This window comes from Ceratotherium simum, chromosome 9, assembly GCF_057802395.1.
Source record: "Ceratotherium simum simum isolate JZ-2026a chromosome 9, ASM5780239v1, whole genome shotgun sequence".
NCBI classification, from domain to species: domain Eukaryota; kingdom Metazoa; phylum Chordata; class Mammalia; order Perissodactyla; family Rhinocerotidae; genus Ceratotherium; species Ceratotherium simum.
The window spans coordinates 4,076,871-4,086,811 of record NC_141908.1 but is presented as its reverse complement, the minus strand read 5'-3'; the positions used below and the strand labels follow the sequence as shown (position 1 = coordinate 4,086,811).

The 9,941-nt window shown below is 51.8% G+C and overlaps 1 long non-coding RNA gene across 1 annotated transcript; it reads right to left on the bottom strand.

Moving 5' to 3' along the window:
- Positions 1-813: 813 nt before the first annotated feature.
- Positions 814-4,530, bottom strand: LOC147916222 (uncharacterized). The gene is made up of 3 exons (XR_015553090.1): positions 4,338-4,530; positions 3,843-4,036; positions 814-3,638 (listed from the first exon to the last, which is right to left on the bottom strand). It is a non-coding gene; the product is annotated as an uncharacterized LOC147916222 (long non-coding RNA).
- Positions 4,531-9,941: the final 5,411 nt, after the last annotated feature.

Genomic DNA, 9,941 nt, shown 5'->3' with positions numbered 1-9,941 from the left:
AGGCAGGCAAAGGCAAAGAGACGTGCCCTCGGTCACACAGCTCTTGGGATGGTCTCCAGTCTGCGGAGCTCCCCTCCCTCCTCTCCACTCCCCACTCTCTACTTTGTTTTACCACATCTGCATGGGCTAAGGAAGCATCGAACATTCCAGAGCCCTGTCAAGACCCGACCTGTACATCACTCCCCACTGCTGACCTTGGGGAAGAAAGTGTGGCTGACCCCACCCCTCTGGGCCCCAGATAGTGCTCAGAGCTTCATTCTCAGGACGCCAATGTCAATAACTCATCTTGCCATCCTGGAACAGTGCGAGCCAGCACTTTCCATGTTTCCGAGGAGTGAGTTCACTGCTTCTCAGAGAAATAAGTTTGTGTGGGCTTCACTCAGTGCTACTGCACATCCCTTTCTGCAGTGTAGACACTGCAGAGGAAAGAGACTCGCCCCTGGGCTCTTAGAGCAAATGTAATGCGGCCAAGCCACACAGGGCACCGGCCAGGGAGGCTGTCGTGGGTGGTGCTGCTCTGCTCCTGCCCGCTCCTGACACTCATGAGGGCTCCCGGCCCCTCCTTCACGCCCACGAACCAGGGCCTTCACCTGTTGCCCAAGTGGTTTCCTTCAAAAGACAGTTTCCTCCCTGCATTAGTGAGGGTTCTCCAGAGGAGCAGAACCAATCAATGGGTAGATGGATGGATGGATAGGTAGATAGATAGATAGATAGATAGATAGATAGATAGATACATGATAGATACAGAGAGATGGACAGATAGATTTCCTATAAAAATTTTTTTGATAAGGAATCAGCTCAGGTGATTATATAAAGATTATTTATTATAGAGGATTGCTATGAGGAATCGTGTCACGTGATCATGGAGGCCAAGAGGTGCCAAGGCCTGCAGTCCTCGGGCCTGAGAACCGGCAGAACCGATGGTGTAAGTTCCAGTCCGAGTCTGAGTCCGAAGGCAAGAGACCAAAATCCAGCCAGAGCCGGTCAGGCAGAAGAGCATGCCTCCCTGGCTGGGCCTTTCCTTGCGCCCAAGCCCTCAGCGGACGGATGAGGCCCGCCCGCATGGAGGACGTCTGCTTCACTCAGGCTGTGGAGTCATGTGTTAGTCTCACCCGGACACACCTCACAGACACACCCAGAAGTCCACACACATATTAACCTGCAGGTTCCCCACACACGTGTTTGTGTTTGAGGTAACTGCAGTCACAGCGAGGAGAGCCCTCAGGAGGAGCAGCTCTTTATCTGCTGGCCTGCCTGTGGCCAGTCCCTCTTCCCCCAGGACCTGCGTCGTGGACATGTTTCCTGTCTCGCTCATGCTGGACCCCAGGGCTTAAAACAGGACCAGCACAGTCAATTCTCGTAAAGGTTGTTGAGTGAATCAATGGATGACAGGGCAGGGATAGGCATGGCGGGGGGTCCTGAGTACTTTTTAAAAATATTCTTCTTAGTATGATTCTGTGTTTTCTAAAATGTTTAAAATGGATTGTATCTTACCTTTAAAATAAGGAAAAAATGTAATAAGTGATACAATTTTAATTTTTTTACATGTCAATTTGTGAAAATCTCTCAGTCCCCATTTCTGCCGCTGTTTTCCAGCCTGGGACCGACAAAGGCACCTTTCTTGGCCAGCTGACCACCGTGCGAGCCTCCCCATCGCCTTTCTGAATAGTAAGACTCCTTGTTCAGGGAGAAATGGAAGCTCTGCTTCTTGTGAACCGAACATTGTATGTCCGTTCTCTCATCTAATGCTCACAACCATCCATGAGCAGGGCAGGCTGGCCACATGTGACAGAAGGGGACACTGAGGCTGGGAGAGTTCCTGGCACTGGTCTGATGCACAGGCCAGCGACCATGATTCCAGAGCCGGGCCGCACGCGCGTGCCAGCCCCGGAGGTGGTGGAGGAGCCGCATGTCAGCCAAGCCCAGGACGCACAAGGCGGCCCCTGGTCAAGTCACTGTCCTGCGCTCTGCCAAAATCCCTTTACAACTTTCTTTCCTTATCAGGCCTGTGTCTCGGGGAGTGTACATAAGTGACTACATTTGTGTGTGCTCTGCAGGCAGACGGCACGCACGCATAGCCTTGCATGTGGATTTGGACCCATATATGCAACCGTGTGGTTGTGGGCTCATGTGTGTATTCTGTGTACATCTTGTGTGTGTTTATCTGTGGGCAGCTCTTTGTGTGTTGTGTATGTGTATGTATGTTCTCTCTTCCATGGACGTGTGTGTCTACATTTCATACTTAGGGGAGGGTGCAAGAGAAAAAATATATGCTACCTGCTCCCAAGAAGCTTCTAGTGTAATTAGAGGGAAAAACCAAACATGCCGAGGTGCTCAGGTAAAAACATGGCCTGTGAGAAATTAAGTCACGTGAGCCGGAACGGATCGGTGCTGGACTCAGCTCCACCAGGCTCCATCAATTGGCAGGTGGAGACCACACCCAACAGACAGAACCTCAGCTTCCTCGTCTCCACTATGGGGCAAACAGGGGTGTCCCCAGTGAGAACCTCCTGACATGTCAGAGCCTGGCCGTGGGAAAGGGCCAGCAGTGAGGAGAGCCGGTCTCGGATAGGGTTCTGGGAGGAGGAGACGCCTGTGGCCGGAGCACCCCAGGAGGCCTCCTGGAGCAGGCCATGGGAGAGCTGCATCCTGCAGAATTCGCCGCAAAGCAGAGTGGGCTGGGGAAGGCCATGAGGAGAAACAGGCTGACGAGATCATTTCTCCATCAGACCAAGTCCCATGGTTTCAAACCCAATCAGGACACACTCCTTCAGGACGACAGGGAGCATTCTTCAGAGCTACCGAGAACCGCCCACCAGCCTCCTGCACAGCCCCGCCTGCTCCCTGCAGGGAGCATGGCCCGCCCTGCCTCCCGCGTAGGGGGCGTGCAGGCACCCCTGAACCAGCTACTTCACCCCTCAGGCGCCTGCACTTGCATCACAAAAGCCCTGACCCTCCCTCGCACAGCTGCAGGGGCCAGGACTGAGGGAGGCTGGAACAGGTCCCTCTCTCAGGGAAAGGAGAAAATAAATGCCACAGTGAAAGGAGAAGAGCAGTGCTCTCATTTGTCTGTGAAGCCCCGTGTCCAGAGTGTTTCATCAGCCATGAAATTAGCCCTTCATGCTCTCCAACACCAGCAGCCCGGTGAAGACTGGGGGCACTCCTCAGCACCTCTGTGAGCCCCGGGGGACGCGCTCCCCACCCGGCCCTCCCTGCTGCCTATGGGGGATTTAAAACGCAGCCTGTTTTGTAGCAGCAGCTACTGTGAGCCAGGCCACACGCAGCCATCAGAGCACACAGCAGAGCAAGGACACGGAAGCCCCGTCCCTACGCTCCGCTGGCCCTGGCTCAGCCAGAGGAAATGGAAACCAACTTCTGCAGAGCAACTCCTGAATGAAGAGACTGTCCACTTCCGAGGATTGCAGCCCTGGACACATGTAACCATAGACATGGCTCTGAGTCTTTGCCTTTTTGGACTTGGGATGACAGTGTGAGGCAGAAGGAAACACATGGACTTTACAGAGAAACGTGGGGTAAACCCTGGCTGTCCCTCCAAGTACATGTGATCCTGGAGAAGTTCCTTCACCTCTCTGAGCCTTGGTTTCTTCATCTCTTAAGTGAGGATCACAATGCCCACTCTGCGGGTAGAAAGACTCAGATCAGGCAGTGTGAGGGCTCAGTGGGCACTCTGTCTGCGCCCGGGGTGCCTGCAGCCCCTTAAACAGGTGCTGCCTGAGCCTCGCGAGGACGGGATGGGCCTGACCCCAGGGCTGTCATGTTGCTGAAGGGACCCACATGCACATATGCACGCACACACATGCACACGCACTTCGGAGCCTGACCTGTGGAGTGCATGTTTCGTGATGGTTCCGCTCGGTTGGAATATTTCTCTGTGCTTGCCTCTCTCTGAGATTAATTCTGGCAGCATCCACAGAGTCAACAGTCTGACCCAGGTGTTTCAGGATGAACAAGCATCAGAAATGTTTTCTTCCATTCCTGCCCTCTCCTGGCCCAAGTGTTATTCGGGTGATTGACCCTTTAAGGAGAAAAAAAAAAAAGATTCATTCTCATTCTCCCCCTTCTCTCTCATCTTCTCTCCCTCTCTCCTTCCCTCTCTGGGCATCTTCAGCCAGGGGTGGGGATGGGGTGACCAGAGACAGCCCCCCTACACAGGGACCTCTCTGCTACAGCCAGTGAGACTCCAGTGCAGGAGCTGGCCCACCCCAAGTGTGGGGGTCGGGGTCCAGCACCCCTTAATGCCGTGAGGCTCCTTGGACCACGTTCCCCAATTTCACAGGACGTGCATCCAGCGCAGCCCAGCAGGCCCTGTGACCTACCTTGCTTGGAGCTGCAGAGCCAAAACTTATCTCCATTAACTGTTAACAGCAGAAAACAAGGCTCAACCTCAGGCACTGCAGGTCCCACGGTGGCATCTAGGCTTGGTGGGCGGGGCCTCTGGGCTCTCTGCATGCCTCTCAGGAAGCAGGGAACATTCCTTTGGCCATCTGCCTCTGCTCAGCCTGGGATCACCCCTGCTGGCTGCCTCTGGCGAGATGGTCAGAGCTCACCACTGCCTTTCGCTACCCCACGTTCTCTGGAGTCCCCCAGCCCAATCCCAGCCCTCCATGGGCGGGTTCCATTCTGCCCTGGTGGGTGGGGTCTTCGAGCTGCCCCTTACCATGGGGGCTGAGCACAAGTTAGTGAGGCTGCCTCCCGCCCCCTGCCCAGACCCCTCCCTCCCCCGCTAACTCCCATCCACACCTGTGCCCAAGGCCGGTGGCCCAGCTCACACCTCTTGCCCTGGGATGCCCCAGACTCATGTGGGTTTCTATCCACTCAACTCTCTTGAGTTTGCAGCCTGTTGACTTTCATCTTTGTACTGGGGAAAGGACGCTTTATGCCTTCTTCCTCTTCCCTCCTCTACACCTTTTCTGGTCTAGACTTAGCATCTTTGGGGCTGTTACCCCTTGGAACTCTTTTCAGATATCCAAAAGCTAGGAACTGCACAAATCTTTTCTCCCTCAACATGAAGTGCTTTAGCCAGAAAGAGGATTGTCTTTATGAGATTTAAGAAGGAGGATTGTCTTATGAGATTTGATAGGAGGTGTAGAAAGGAAGCCAGATTGCCAAGTTTCAATTTCCATCTCCTCCACTTAACTGATGTGTGACCTCAGGTAAATTGGTGAACCTTTCTGTGTTTCAACGTCCACATCTATAAAATGAGGATAATAATCATGAGGTAATACAGTAAAGTACTCAGAAGTATCAAGCACTGAAGAATCACTCAAAAAAATGTAGCTATTAATATTTAGAAATGCAACTGACATCTCTGTTCTCTCTCAGTGATTGTGGCTTCTATTTTCTGTTGCCTGGAGGCAACAAAGAGCCCGTGGAGGGAGCACACAGGACGGAAACAAATACAACAAAAATCTGACAAAGAACCACCTTAGTGACTGTCTCAATGTTACCACGCACACTTACCTACGTCACTGCTCCCAACCAGCCTGTGGGCCGCACTGCCTCCCTTAGAGCCCACGGAACGGAGACCAGGGCATGAGGCTCCTCTCACGAGCAAAATCTAGAAGCTGGCCAGCCAGACCCACACCACTAGACACAACGGCTGATGAGCCTGGAGTGTGACATGGTGCACGGAGATGTGCCGTGAGTGTAGACACACGCTGGATTTAGATACTTAGTGCAAAATATGCATATACGTATATGTAAAATATCTCATTAATAACTTTTATATTTATGACAAGTTGAAATAAAATTTTTGATATATTGGGTTAAATAAAATATATCATTACAATTGATTTCGCCTGTTTCTTTTTACTTCTTTGTTAATGTGGCTATGAGGAAATTTTAAATTGCATTTGCAGCTTGCACTCTGTTTCCACCGGATTCCCTGAATTCCTTGAGCCCAGCAGCAGGGCCTGACCGGGGCTGCGCCTGTGGCCATGTTCCACCACTAACAAGGGTACTTCAGACGGTCCAGGGTCTAACTCAGTCCCTCTCCCTCCTGTGCTGGCCGCTGGCTGCTGGCTGAGGAAACAACAGAGCGCGACTCCTAGAACCTGGGGAGGCTGTCCCAGCCGTGACCGGTCCATCCCGCAGGCTTATAGCTCCCCCCTTCTGTGCAGCACTCCTTCAGGAAGGGGAACTCAGCAATCAACAGCCATCGCTCACCTCAAGGTAGGTGCATAAGGGGGGCCCAGGAGATGGAGTGAGAGAGATGAGAGATTTGGAAGATTTCTCTAGAGAAGGACTTGTTTTGAAGTGCTGCTGCATTTTTTTCTTCCTTCACCTCAAGCCAAGTGAAAGGGGCTTCATGAGAACCCCTTGGGGAAGCGTAGGGGCCAGACCTGACTCCCACCCAACACAAACATCTGAAGCCAGACGCCTTCCCGCGGGCCAGATGGGGGTCCTTCCCTGGGGAGTAGGGCAGGGCCATCAGGAGAGGACCCAGAGAACGTCTGAGGGGAAGGAGCCTGCGCCCGGTGGACATGGGAAGTGGGTCAGGGCACATAGGTGCAGGAACCGCAGTAAGAGGTCCCAGCCCTGGTGCTCCATGCACCGGGGACAGGCCCCCAAACAGTCACCTGGCAGGACCCATGGACCAGGCCGAGAGCGCCTGTTATGAGTTTCCACTCATAACAACTCTGACTTTTCGCTGGCGCACAGTCACCCTTCCTCGCTTCCCTTGCAGGCAGAAGCGAGCCTGACGGTGAGTTCCACAAATTGTGGAGATAGTGTGTGGGGCCTCCAGGAAGTCTCCATAAAACAGGGCCAGTGCAGGTGTTCTCTCTGATCCTACTTTCTTTGGGTGTGTCTCGGCTGGGTCTATTGTATTTTCACGCCAGGTCTGAGTCACATTTCCAACAACAAGGTATGTTCAGTGACTGCAAACAGCTCAGGGTGGCTACACCCAGGGCAGGTGTGAGGGACAATGGAGCAGCCTGAGGCTGCAGAAGCAGAGAGGGATGTCACACGGAGCCTTGCACGGCCTCCAGAGAATGTCTCCTTCCTCTCAGGAGCAGCGGGTGCCGCTGAAGAGTTCTCGCAGCACACCGGCACAATCATGCGTCTGTTTCCAGAAAGGCCACTCCAGAAAACGGATTTGAATTTGTGGGAGATCAAGATTTGGCCTCCCTGAAATAGATCTCTTTACCTTGATTGTTTTCTCTGAGGGACATTTGACCTCCCCCACTAACTGCCTAAAGAATTTGACATGGTGGCTCCTTCCTGGAACAGATCTTCTATCATGATGGCTGTAATGATAATGTAAAATAGATGTTACAATGGGAGGGTCACCAAGCCCCGTTTTATCAAAAAACTCTGTCTCTCCCTGACCACATTATCTATAGATGACCCTGAAAAGAATTGTCTTCTTGCCCTCTGGAGTCCCAGACCATTACCCACCCCCAATACCTTCCTCGCCTTTAGCTATAATACGTAAGCAAGCAGCTTAGACAGAGGGACGAGTTGCTCATTTCTGAGTTTCTCCCATGTATACATGTTATTAAACTTGGTATTATTTTCTCCTGCTAACCTGTCTTGTTGATTATTTGGCCAGCCATAAGAACCTTAAGGAAAAGGGCAGAGGGAAATTCTCCCTCTCTCCTGACAAAATCAAGAGGCGGGTCAGGACACAGTGGCCGTGTGCTCTCAGGTACTGGCAGTGAAGATGAAGAAGAGTAGACAGAGTTGACAAATAGTAAGAAAGTTCTAGAAGGGGGTTTGTTACTGATCAGCCCTGGGTGCTAAAGGAGAAGGCAGGGTCAAGAGCCAGACCTAGGCTTCTGGCTTTGGCAGCCTTGCGTCCAATGGATCCATTCACGAAGAGAGAGAACGCTGCAGAAGGAGGCGCCTGGGGAAGGTGAGGAACTCAGCATTGACGAGGAAAGATCAGAATCCAGATACGTCCAGGAGACAGTGCACAAGTATGCAGTTTAGGAGAGAGTGGTCAGTAATCATAACAGAGCAGTTACTGAGTGCTTACGAGATGCCGGATAGTATTCTAAGCACTCCATGTGTGCTATTATTATCTCTTTCTGCAGATGACAAAACTGAGGCACAGAGAGGTTGTGACCCCATCTCCTAACTACTATGCTGTACTCCGCTCTCAGAGGGACAAAAGCTGAGGCCTCAATAAGAGGAGGACTGAGAATGGCCCGTTCAACAGTCAGGAGGCCACGTAGGCCCTTGGCCAGAGCGTTTTAGTGGAGGGATGAGGCCAGGCGCCAACTTCGATGGATGAAAGCAAAGACAGGAGAAGAGAAACACCACAGCGGTGAAATGGAGGCCAGATGGAGGGTGGTAGCTGGAGACAGATGAGTCAAAGCAGAATTTTCTAAATGTTAGTGGGTTTGAGTGGATTTAAATGCTGTGGGGGACGGAGAAGGGATGGAGTGGAGGAGTCAGGCCCCGGGGAGGCAGGAAGGGCTGCAGAGGAGCAGAAGGTGGAGGGTCTGGCACTGAGCAGCGGGGCATCTCCGCTGAGGAAGAAGGGAGGGAGGGAGGCAGGGAGGCCGAGGAAGGAGAGGAGAAGGGAAGAGTAGGGACACGGGTCAATTTGTTAACTCGCTGGGGGAGCAGGGAATCTCTGTCTGATAAAGTCTTCCAGCTACCCAGCAGAAGGGTAGTCCACCATGAGCTGAGACAAGGGGAGTAACATAAAGAAGCGGGAGCTATAGGCCTGGAGAAGGCTTAAAATGCTCACTGTGGGGACAAAAGGAGAGACTGCTGGCCAGAGCCTCACCCCTCCTCCCCCAGGGAAAAACTGGGGGCTCGTGGGTCCAGGGGTGTGACCAGAGCCTGCAGAGGAAGTCTCTTCTGTCCTGCTTTTAGCAAGGCTGGACCCCCTGAGGGAGGGCAGCTGCGGCTTGGGCAGAAACTATCTGATTTGGGGACCAGGTGCTAAGATGCCCCCAGAGCAGGACATAAAAGGTTAACTTTTCCCATAGCCGAGAACTAATAAGTAGATTATGTAATAAAATCACAATACAGTGTAATATGGCAAGAAATAAGATGCTATATTGACCTCCCTCGACCTGACCCCTGCATCTACCTCTCAGGGGAGAGGGGGCTGGAACAGTGAGAGGACAAGGTGAGAACCCCTAGACTGTCATCCCAGAGGGACTGGCCACCCTGGGTCAGTGTCCACTTCTGCGAGGCGGTGATGTGGGCCCGGGGCATGACCCTGCCCGTCACTGGAGCTCGTACCCAGAGAAACCTCCACAGGGCTAATTACCAGGCAGAGCACTGATATTCCAGAATTAAATTAATTCAATATCGCCCATAACATAAAACTTGCAGGTCCACTCACCGAGCTCCCCACACAAGGTCATGATCATCTCATTTCAGGAATATTTATTCACTCCAGATCCCAGCACTTCCCAGCAACAGGGACTGTTGGTTCCTATAATTTAGGTCTTTTTTTTTTCCTTCCTAGAAAAATAAATTACCTAAACAAATTGAATAGAATAAACAGCTTGAATTGCAAATTATAAAGTTGCCTAGGCCAGCAGTACAGGAGGTTGTTATTCACAATATGTCACTTTAAGATAAGTTAATAAAGAAATATAGAGGAGAATCCATTTTTGGTCATCATTAGCATATACAGTACAAAAAGCTACAGGGTATTCAATTAATTCTAGACCATAATTATAGAGCAGGAGTCTTGCATATAAATCAACTTTCTTTTCTTTTTCTTTTTTTCCCCTCACCTTCCATGGAACAGGAAATGCCATTTCCAGCCAGGGTTTGGAAGGAGGATGCATGGTGCTGCCCAGCCACAGGGCTCTGGGGCCCCAAGAACTTAGGGGGATCTTCAACCCTGGAGGCATTCCATAAACTTCTGACAACCAGAAAATCATAATTACCATCTCTGCAATCATTTCCCATTTTTCTCCAGCTGCCGTCTGTCAAGAGGTGCTGGCCAC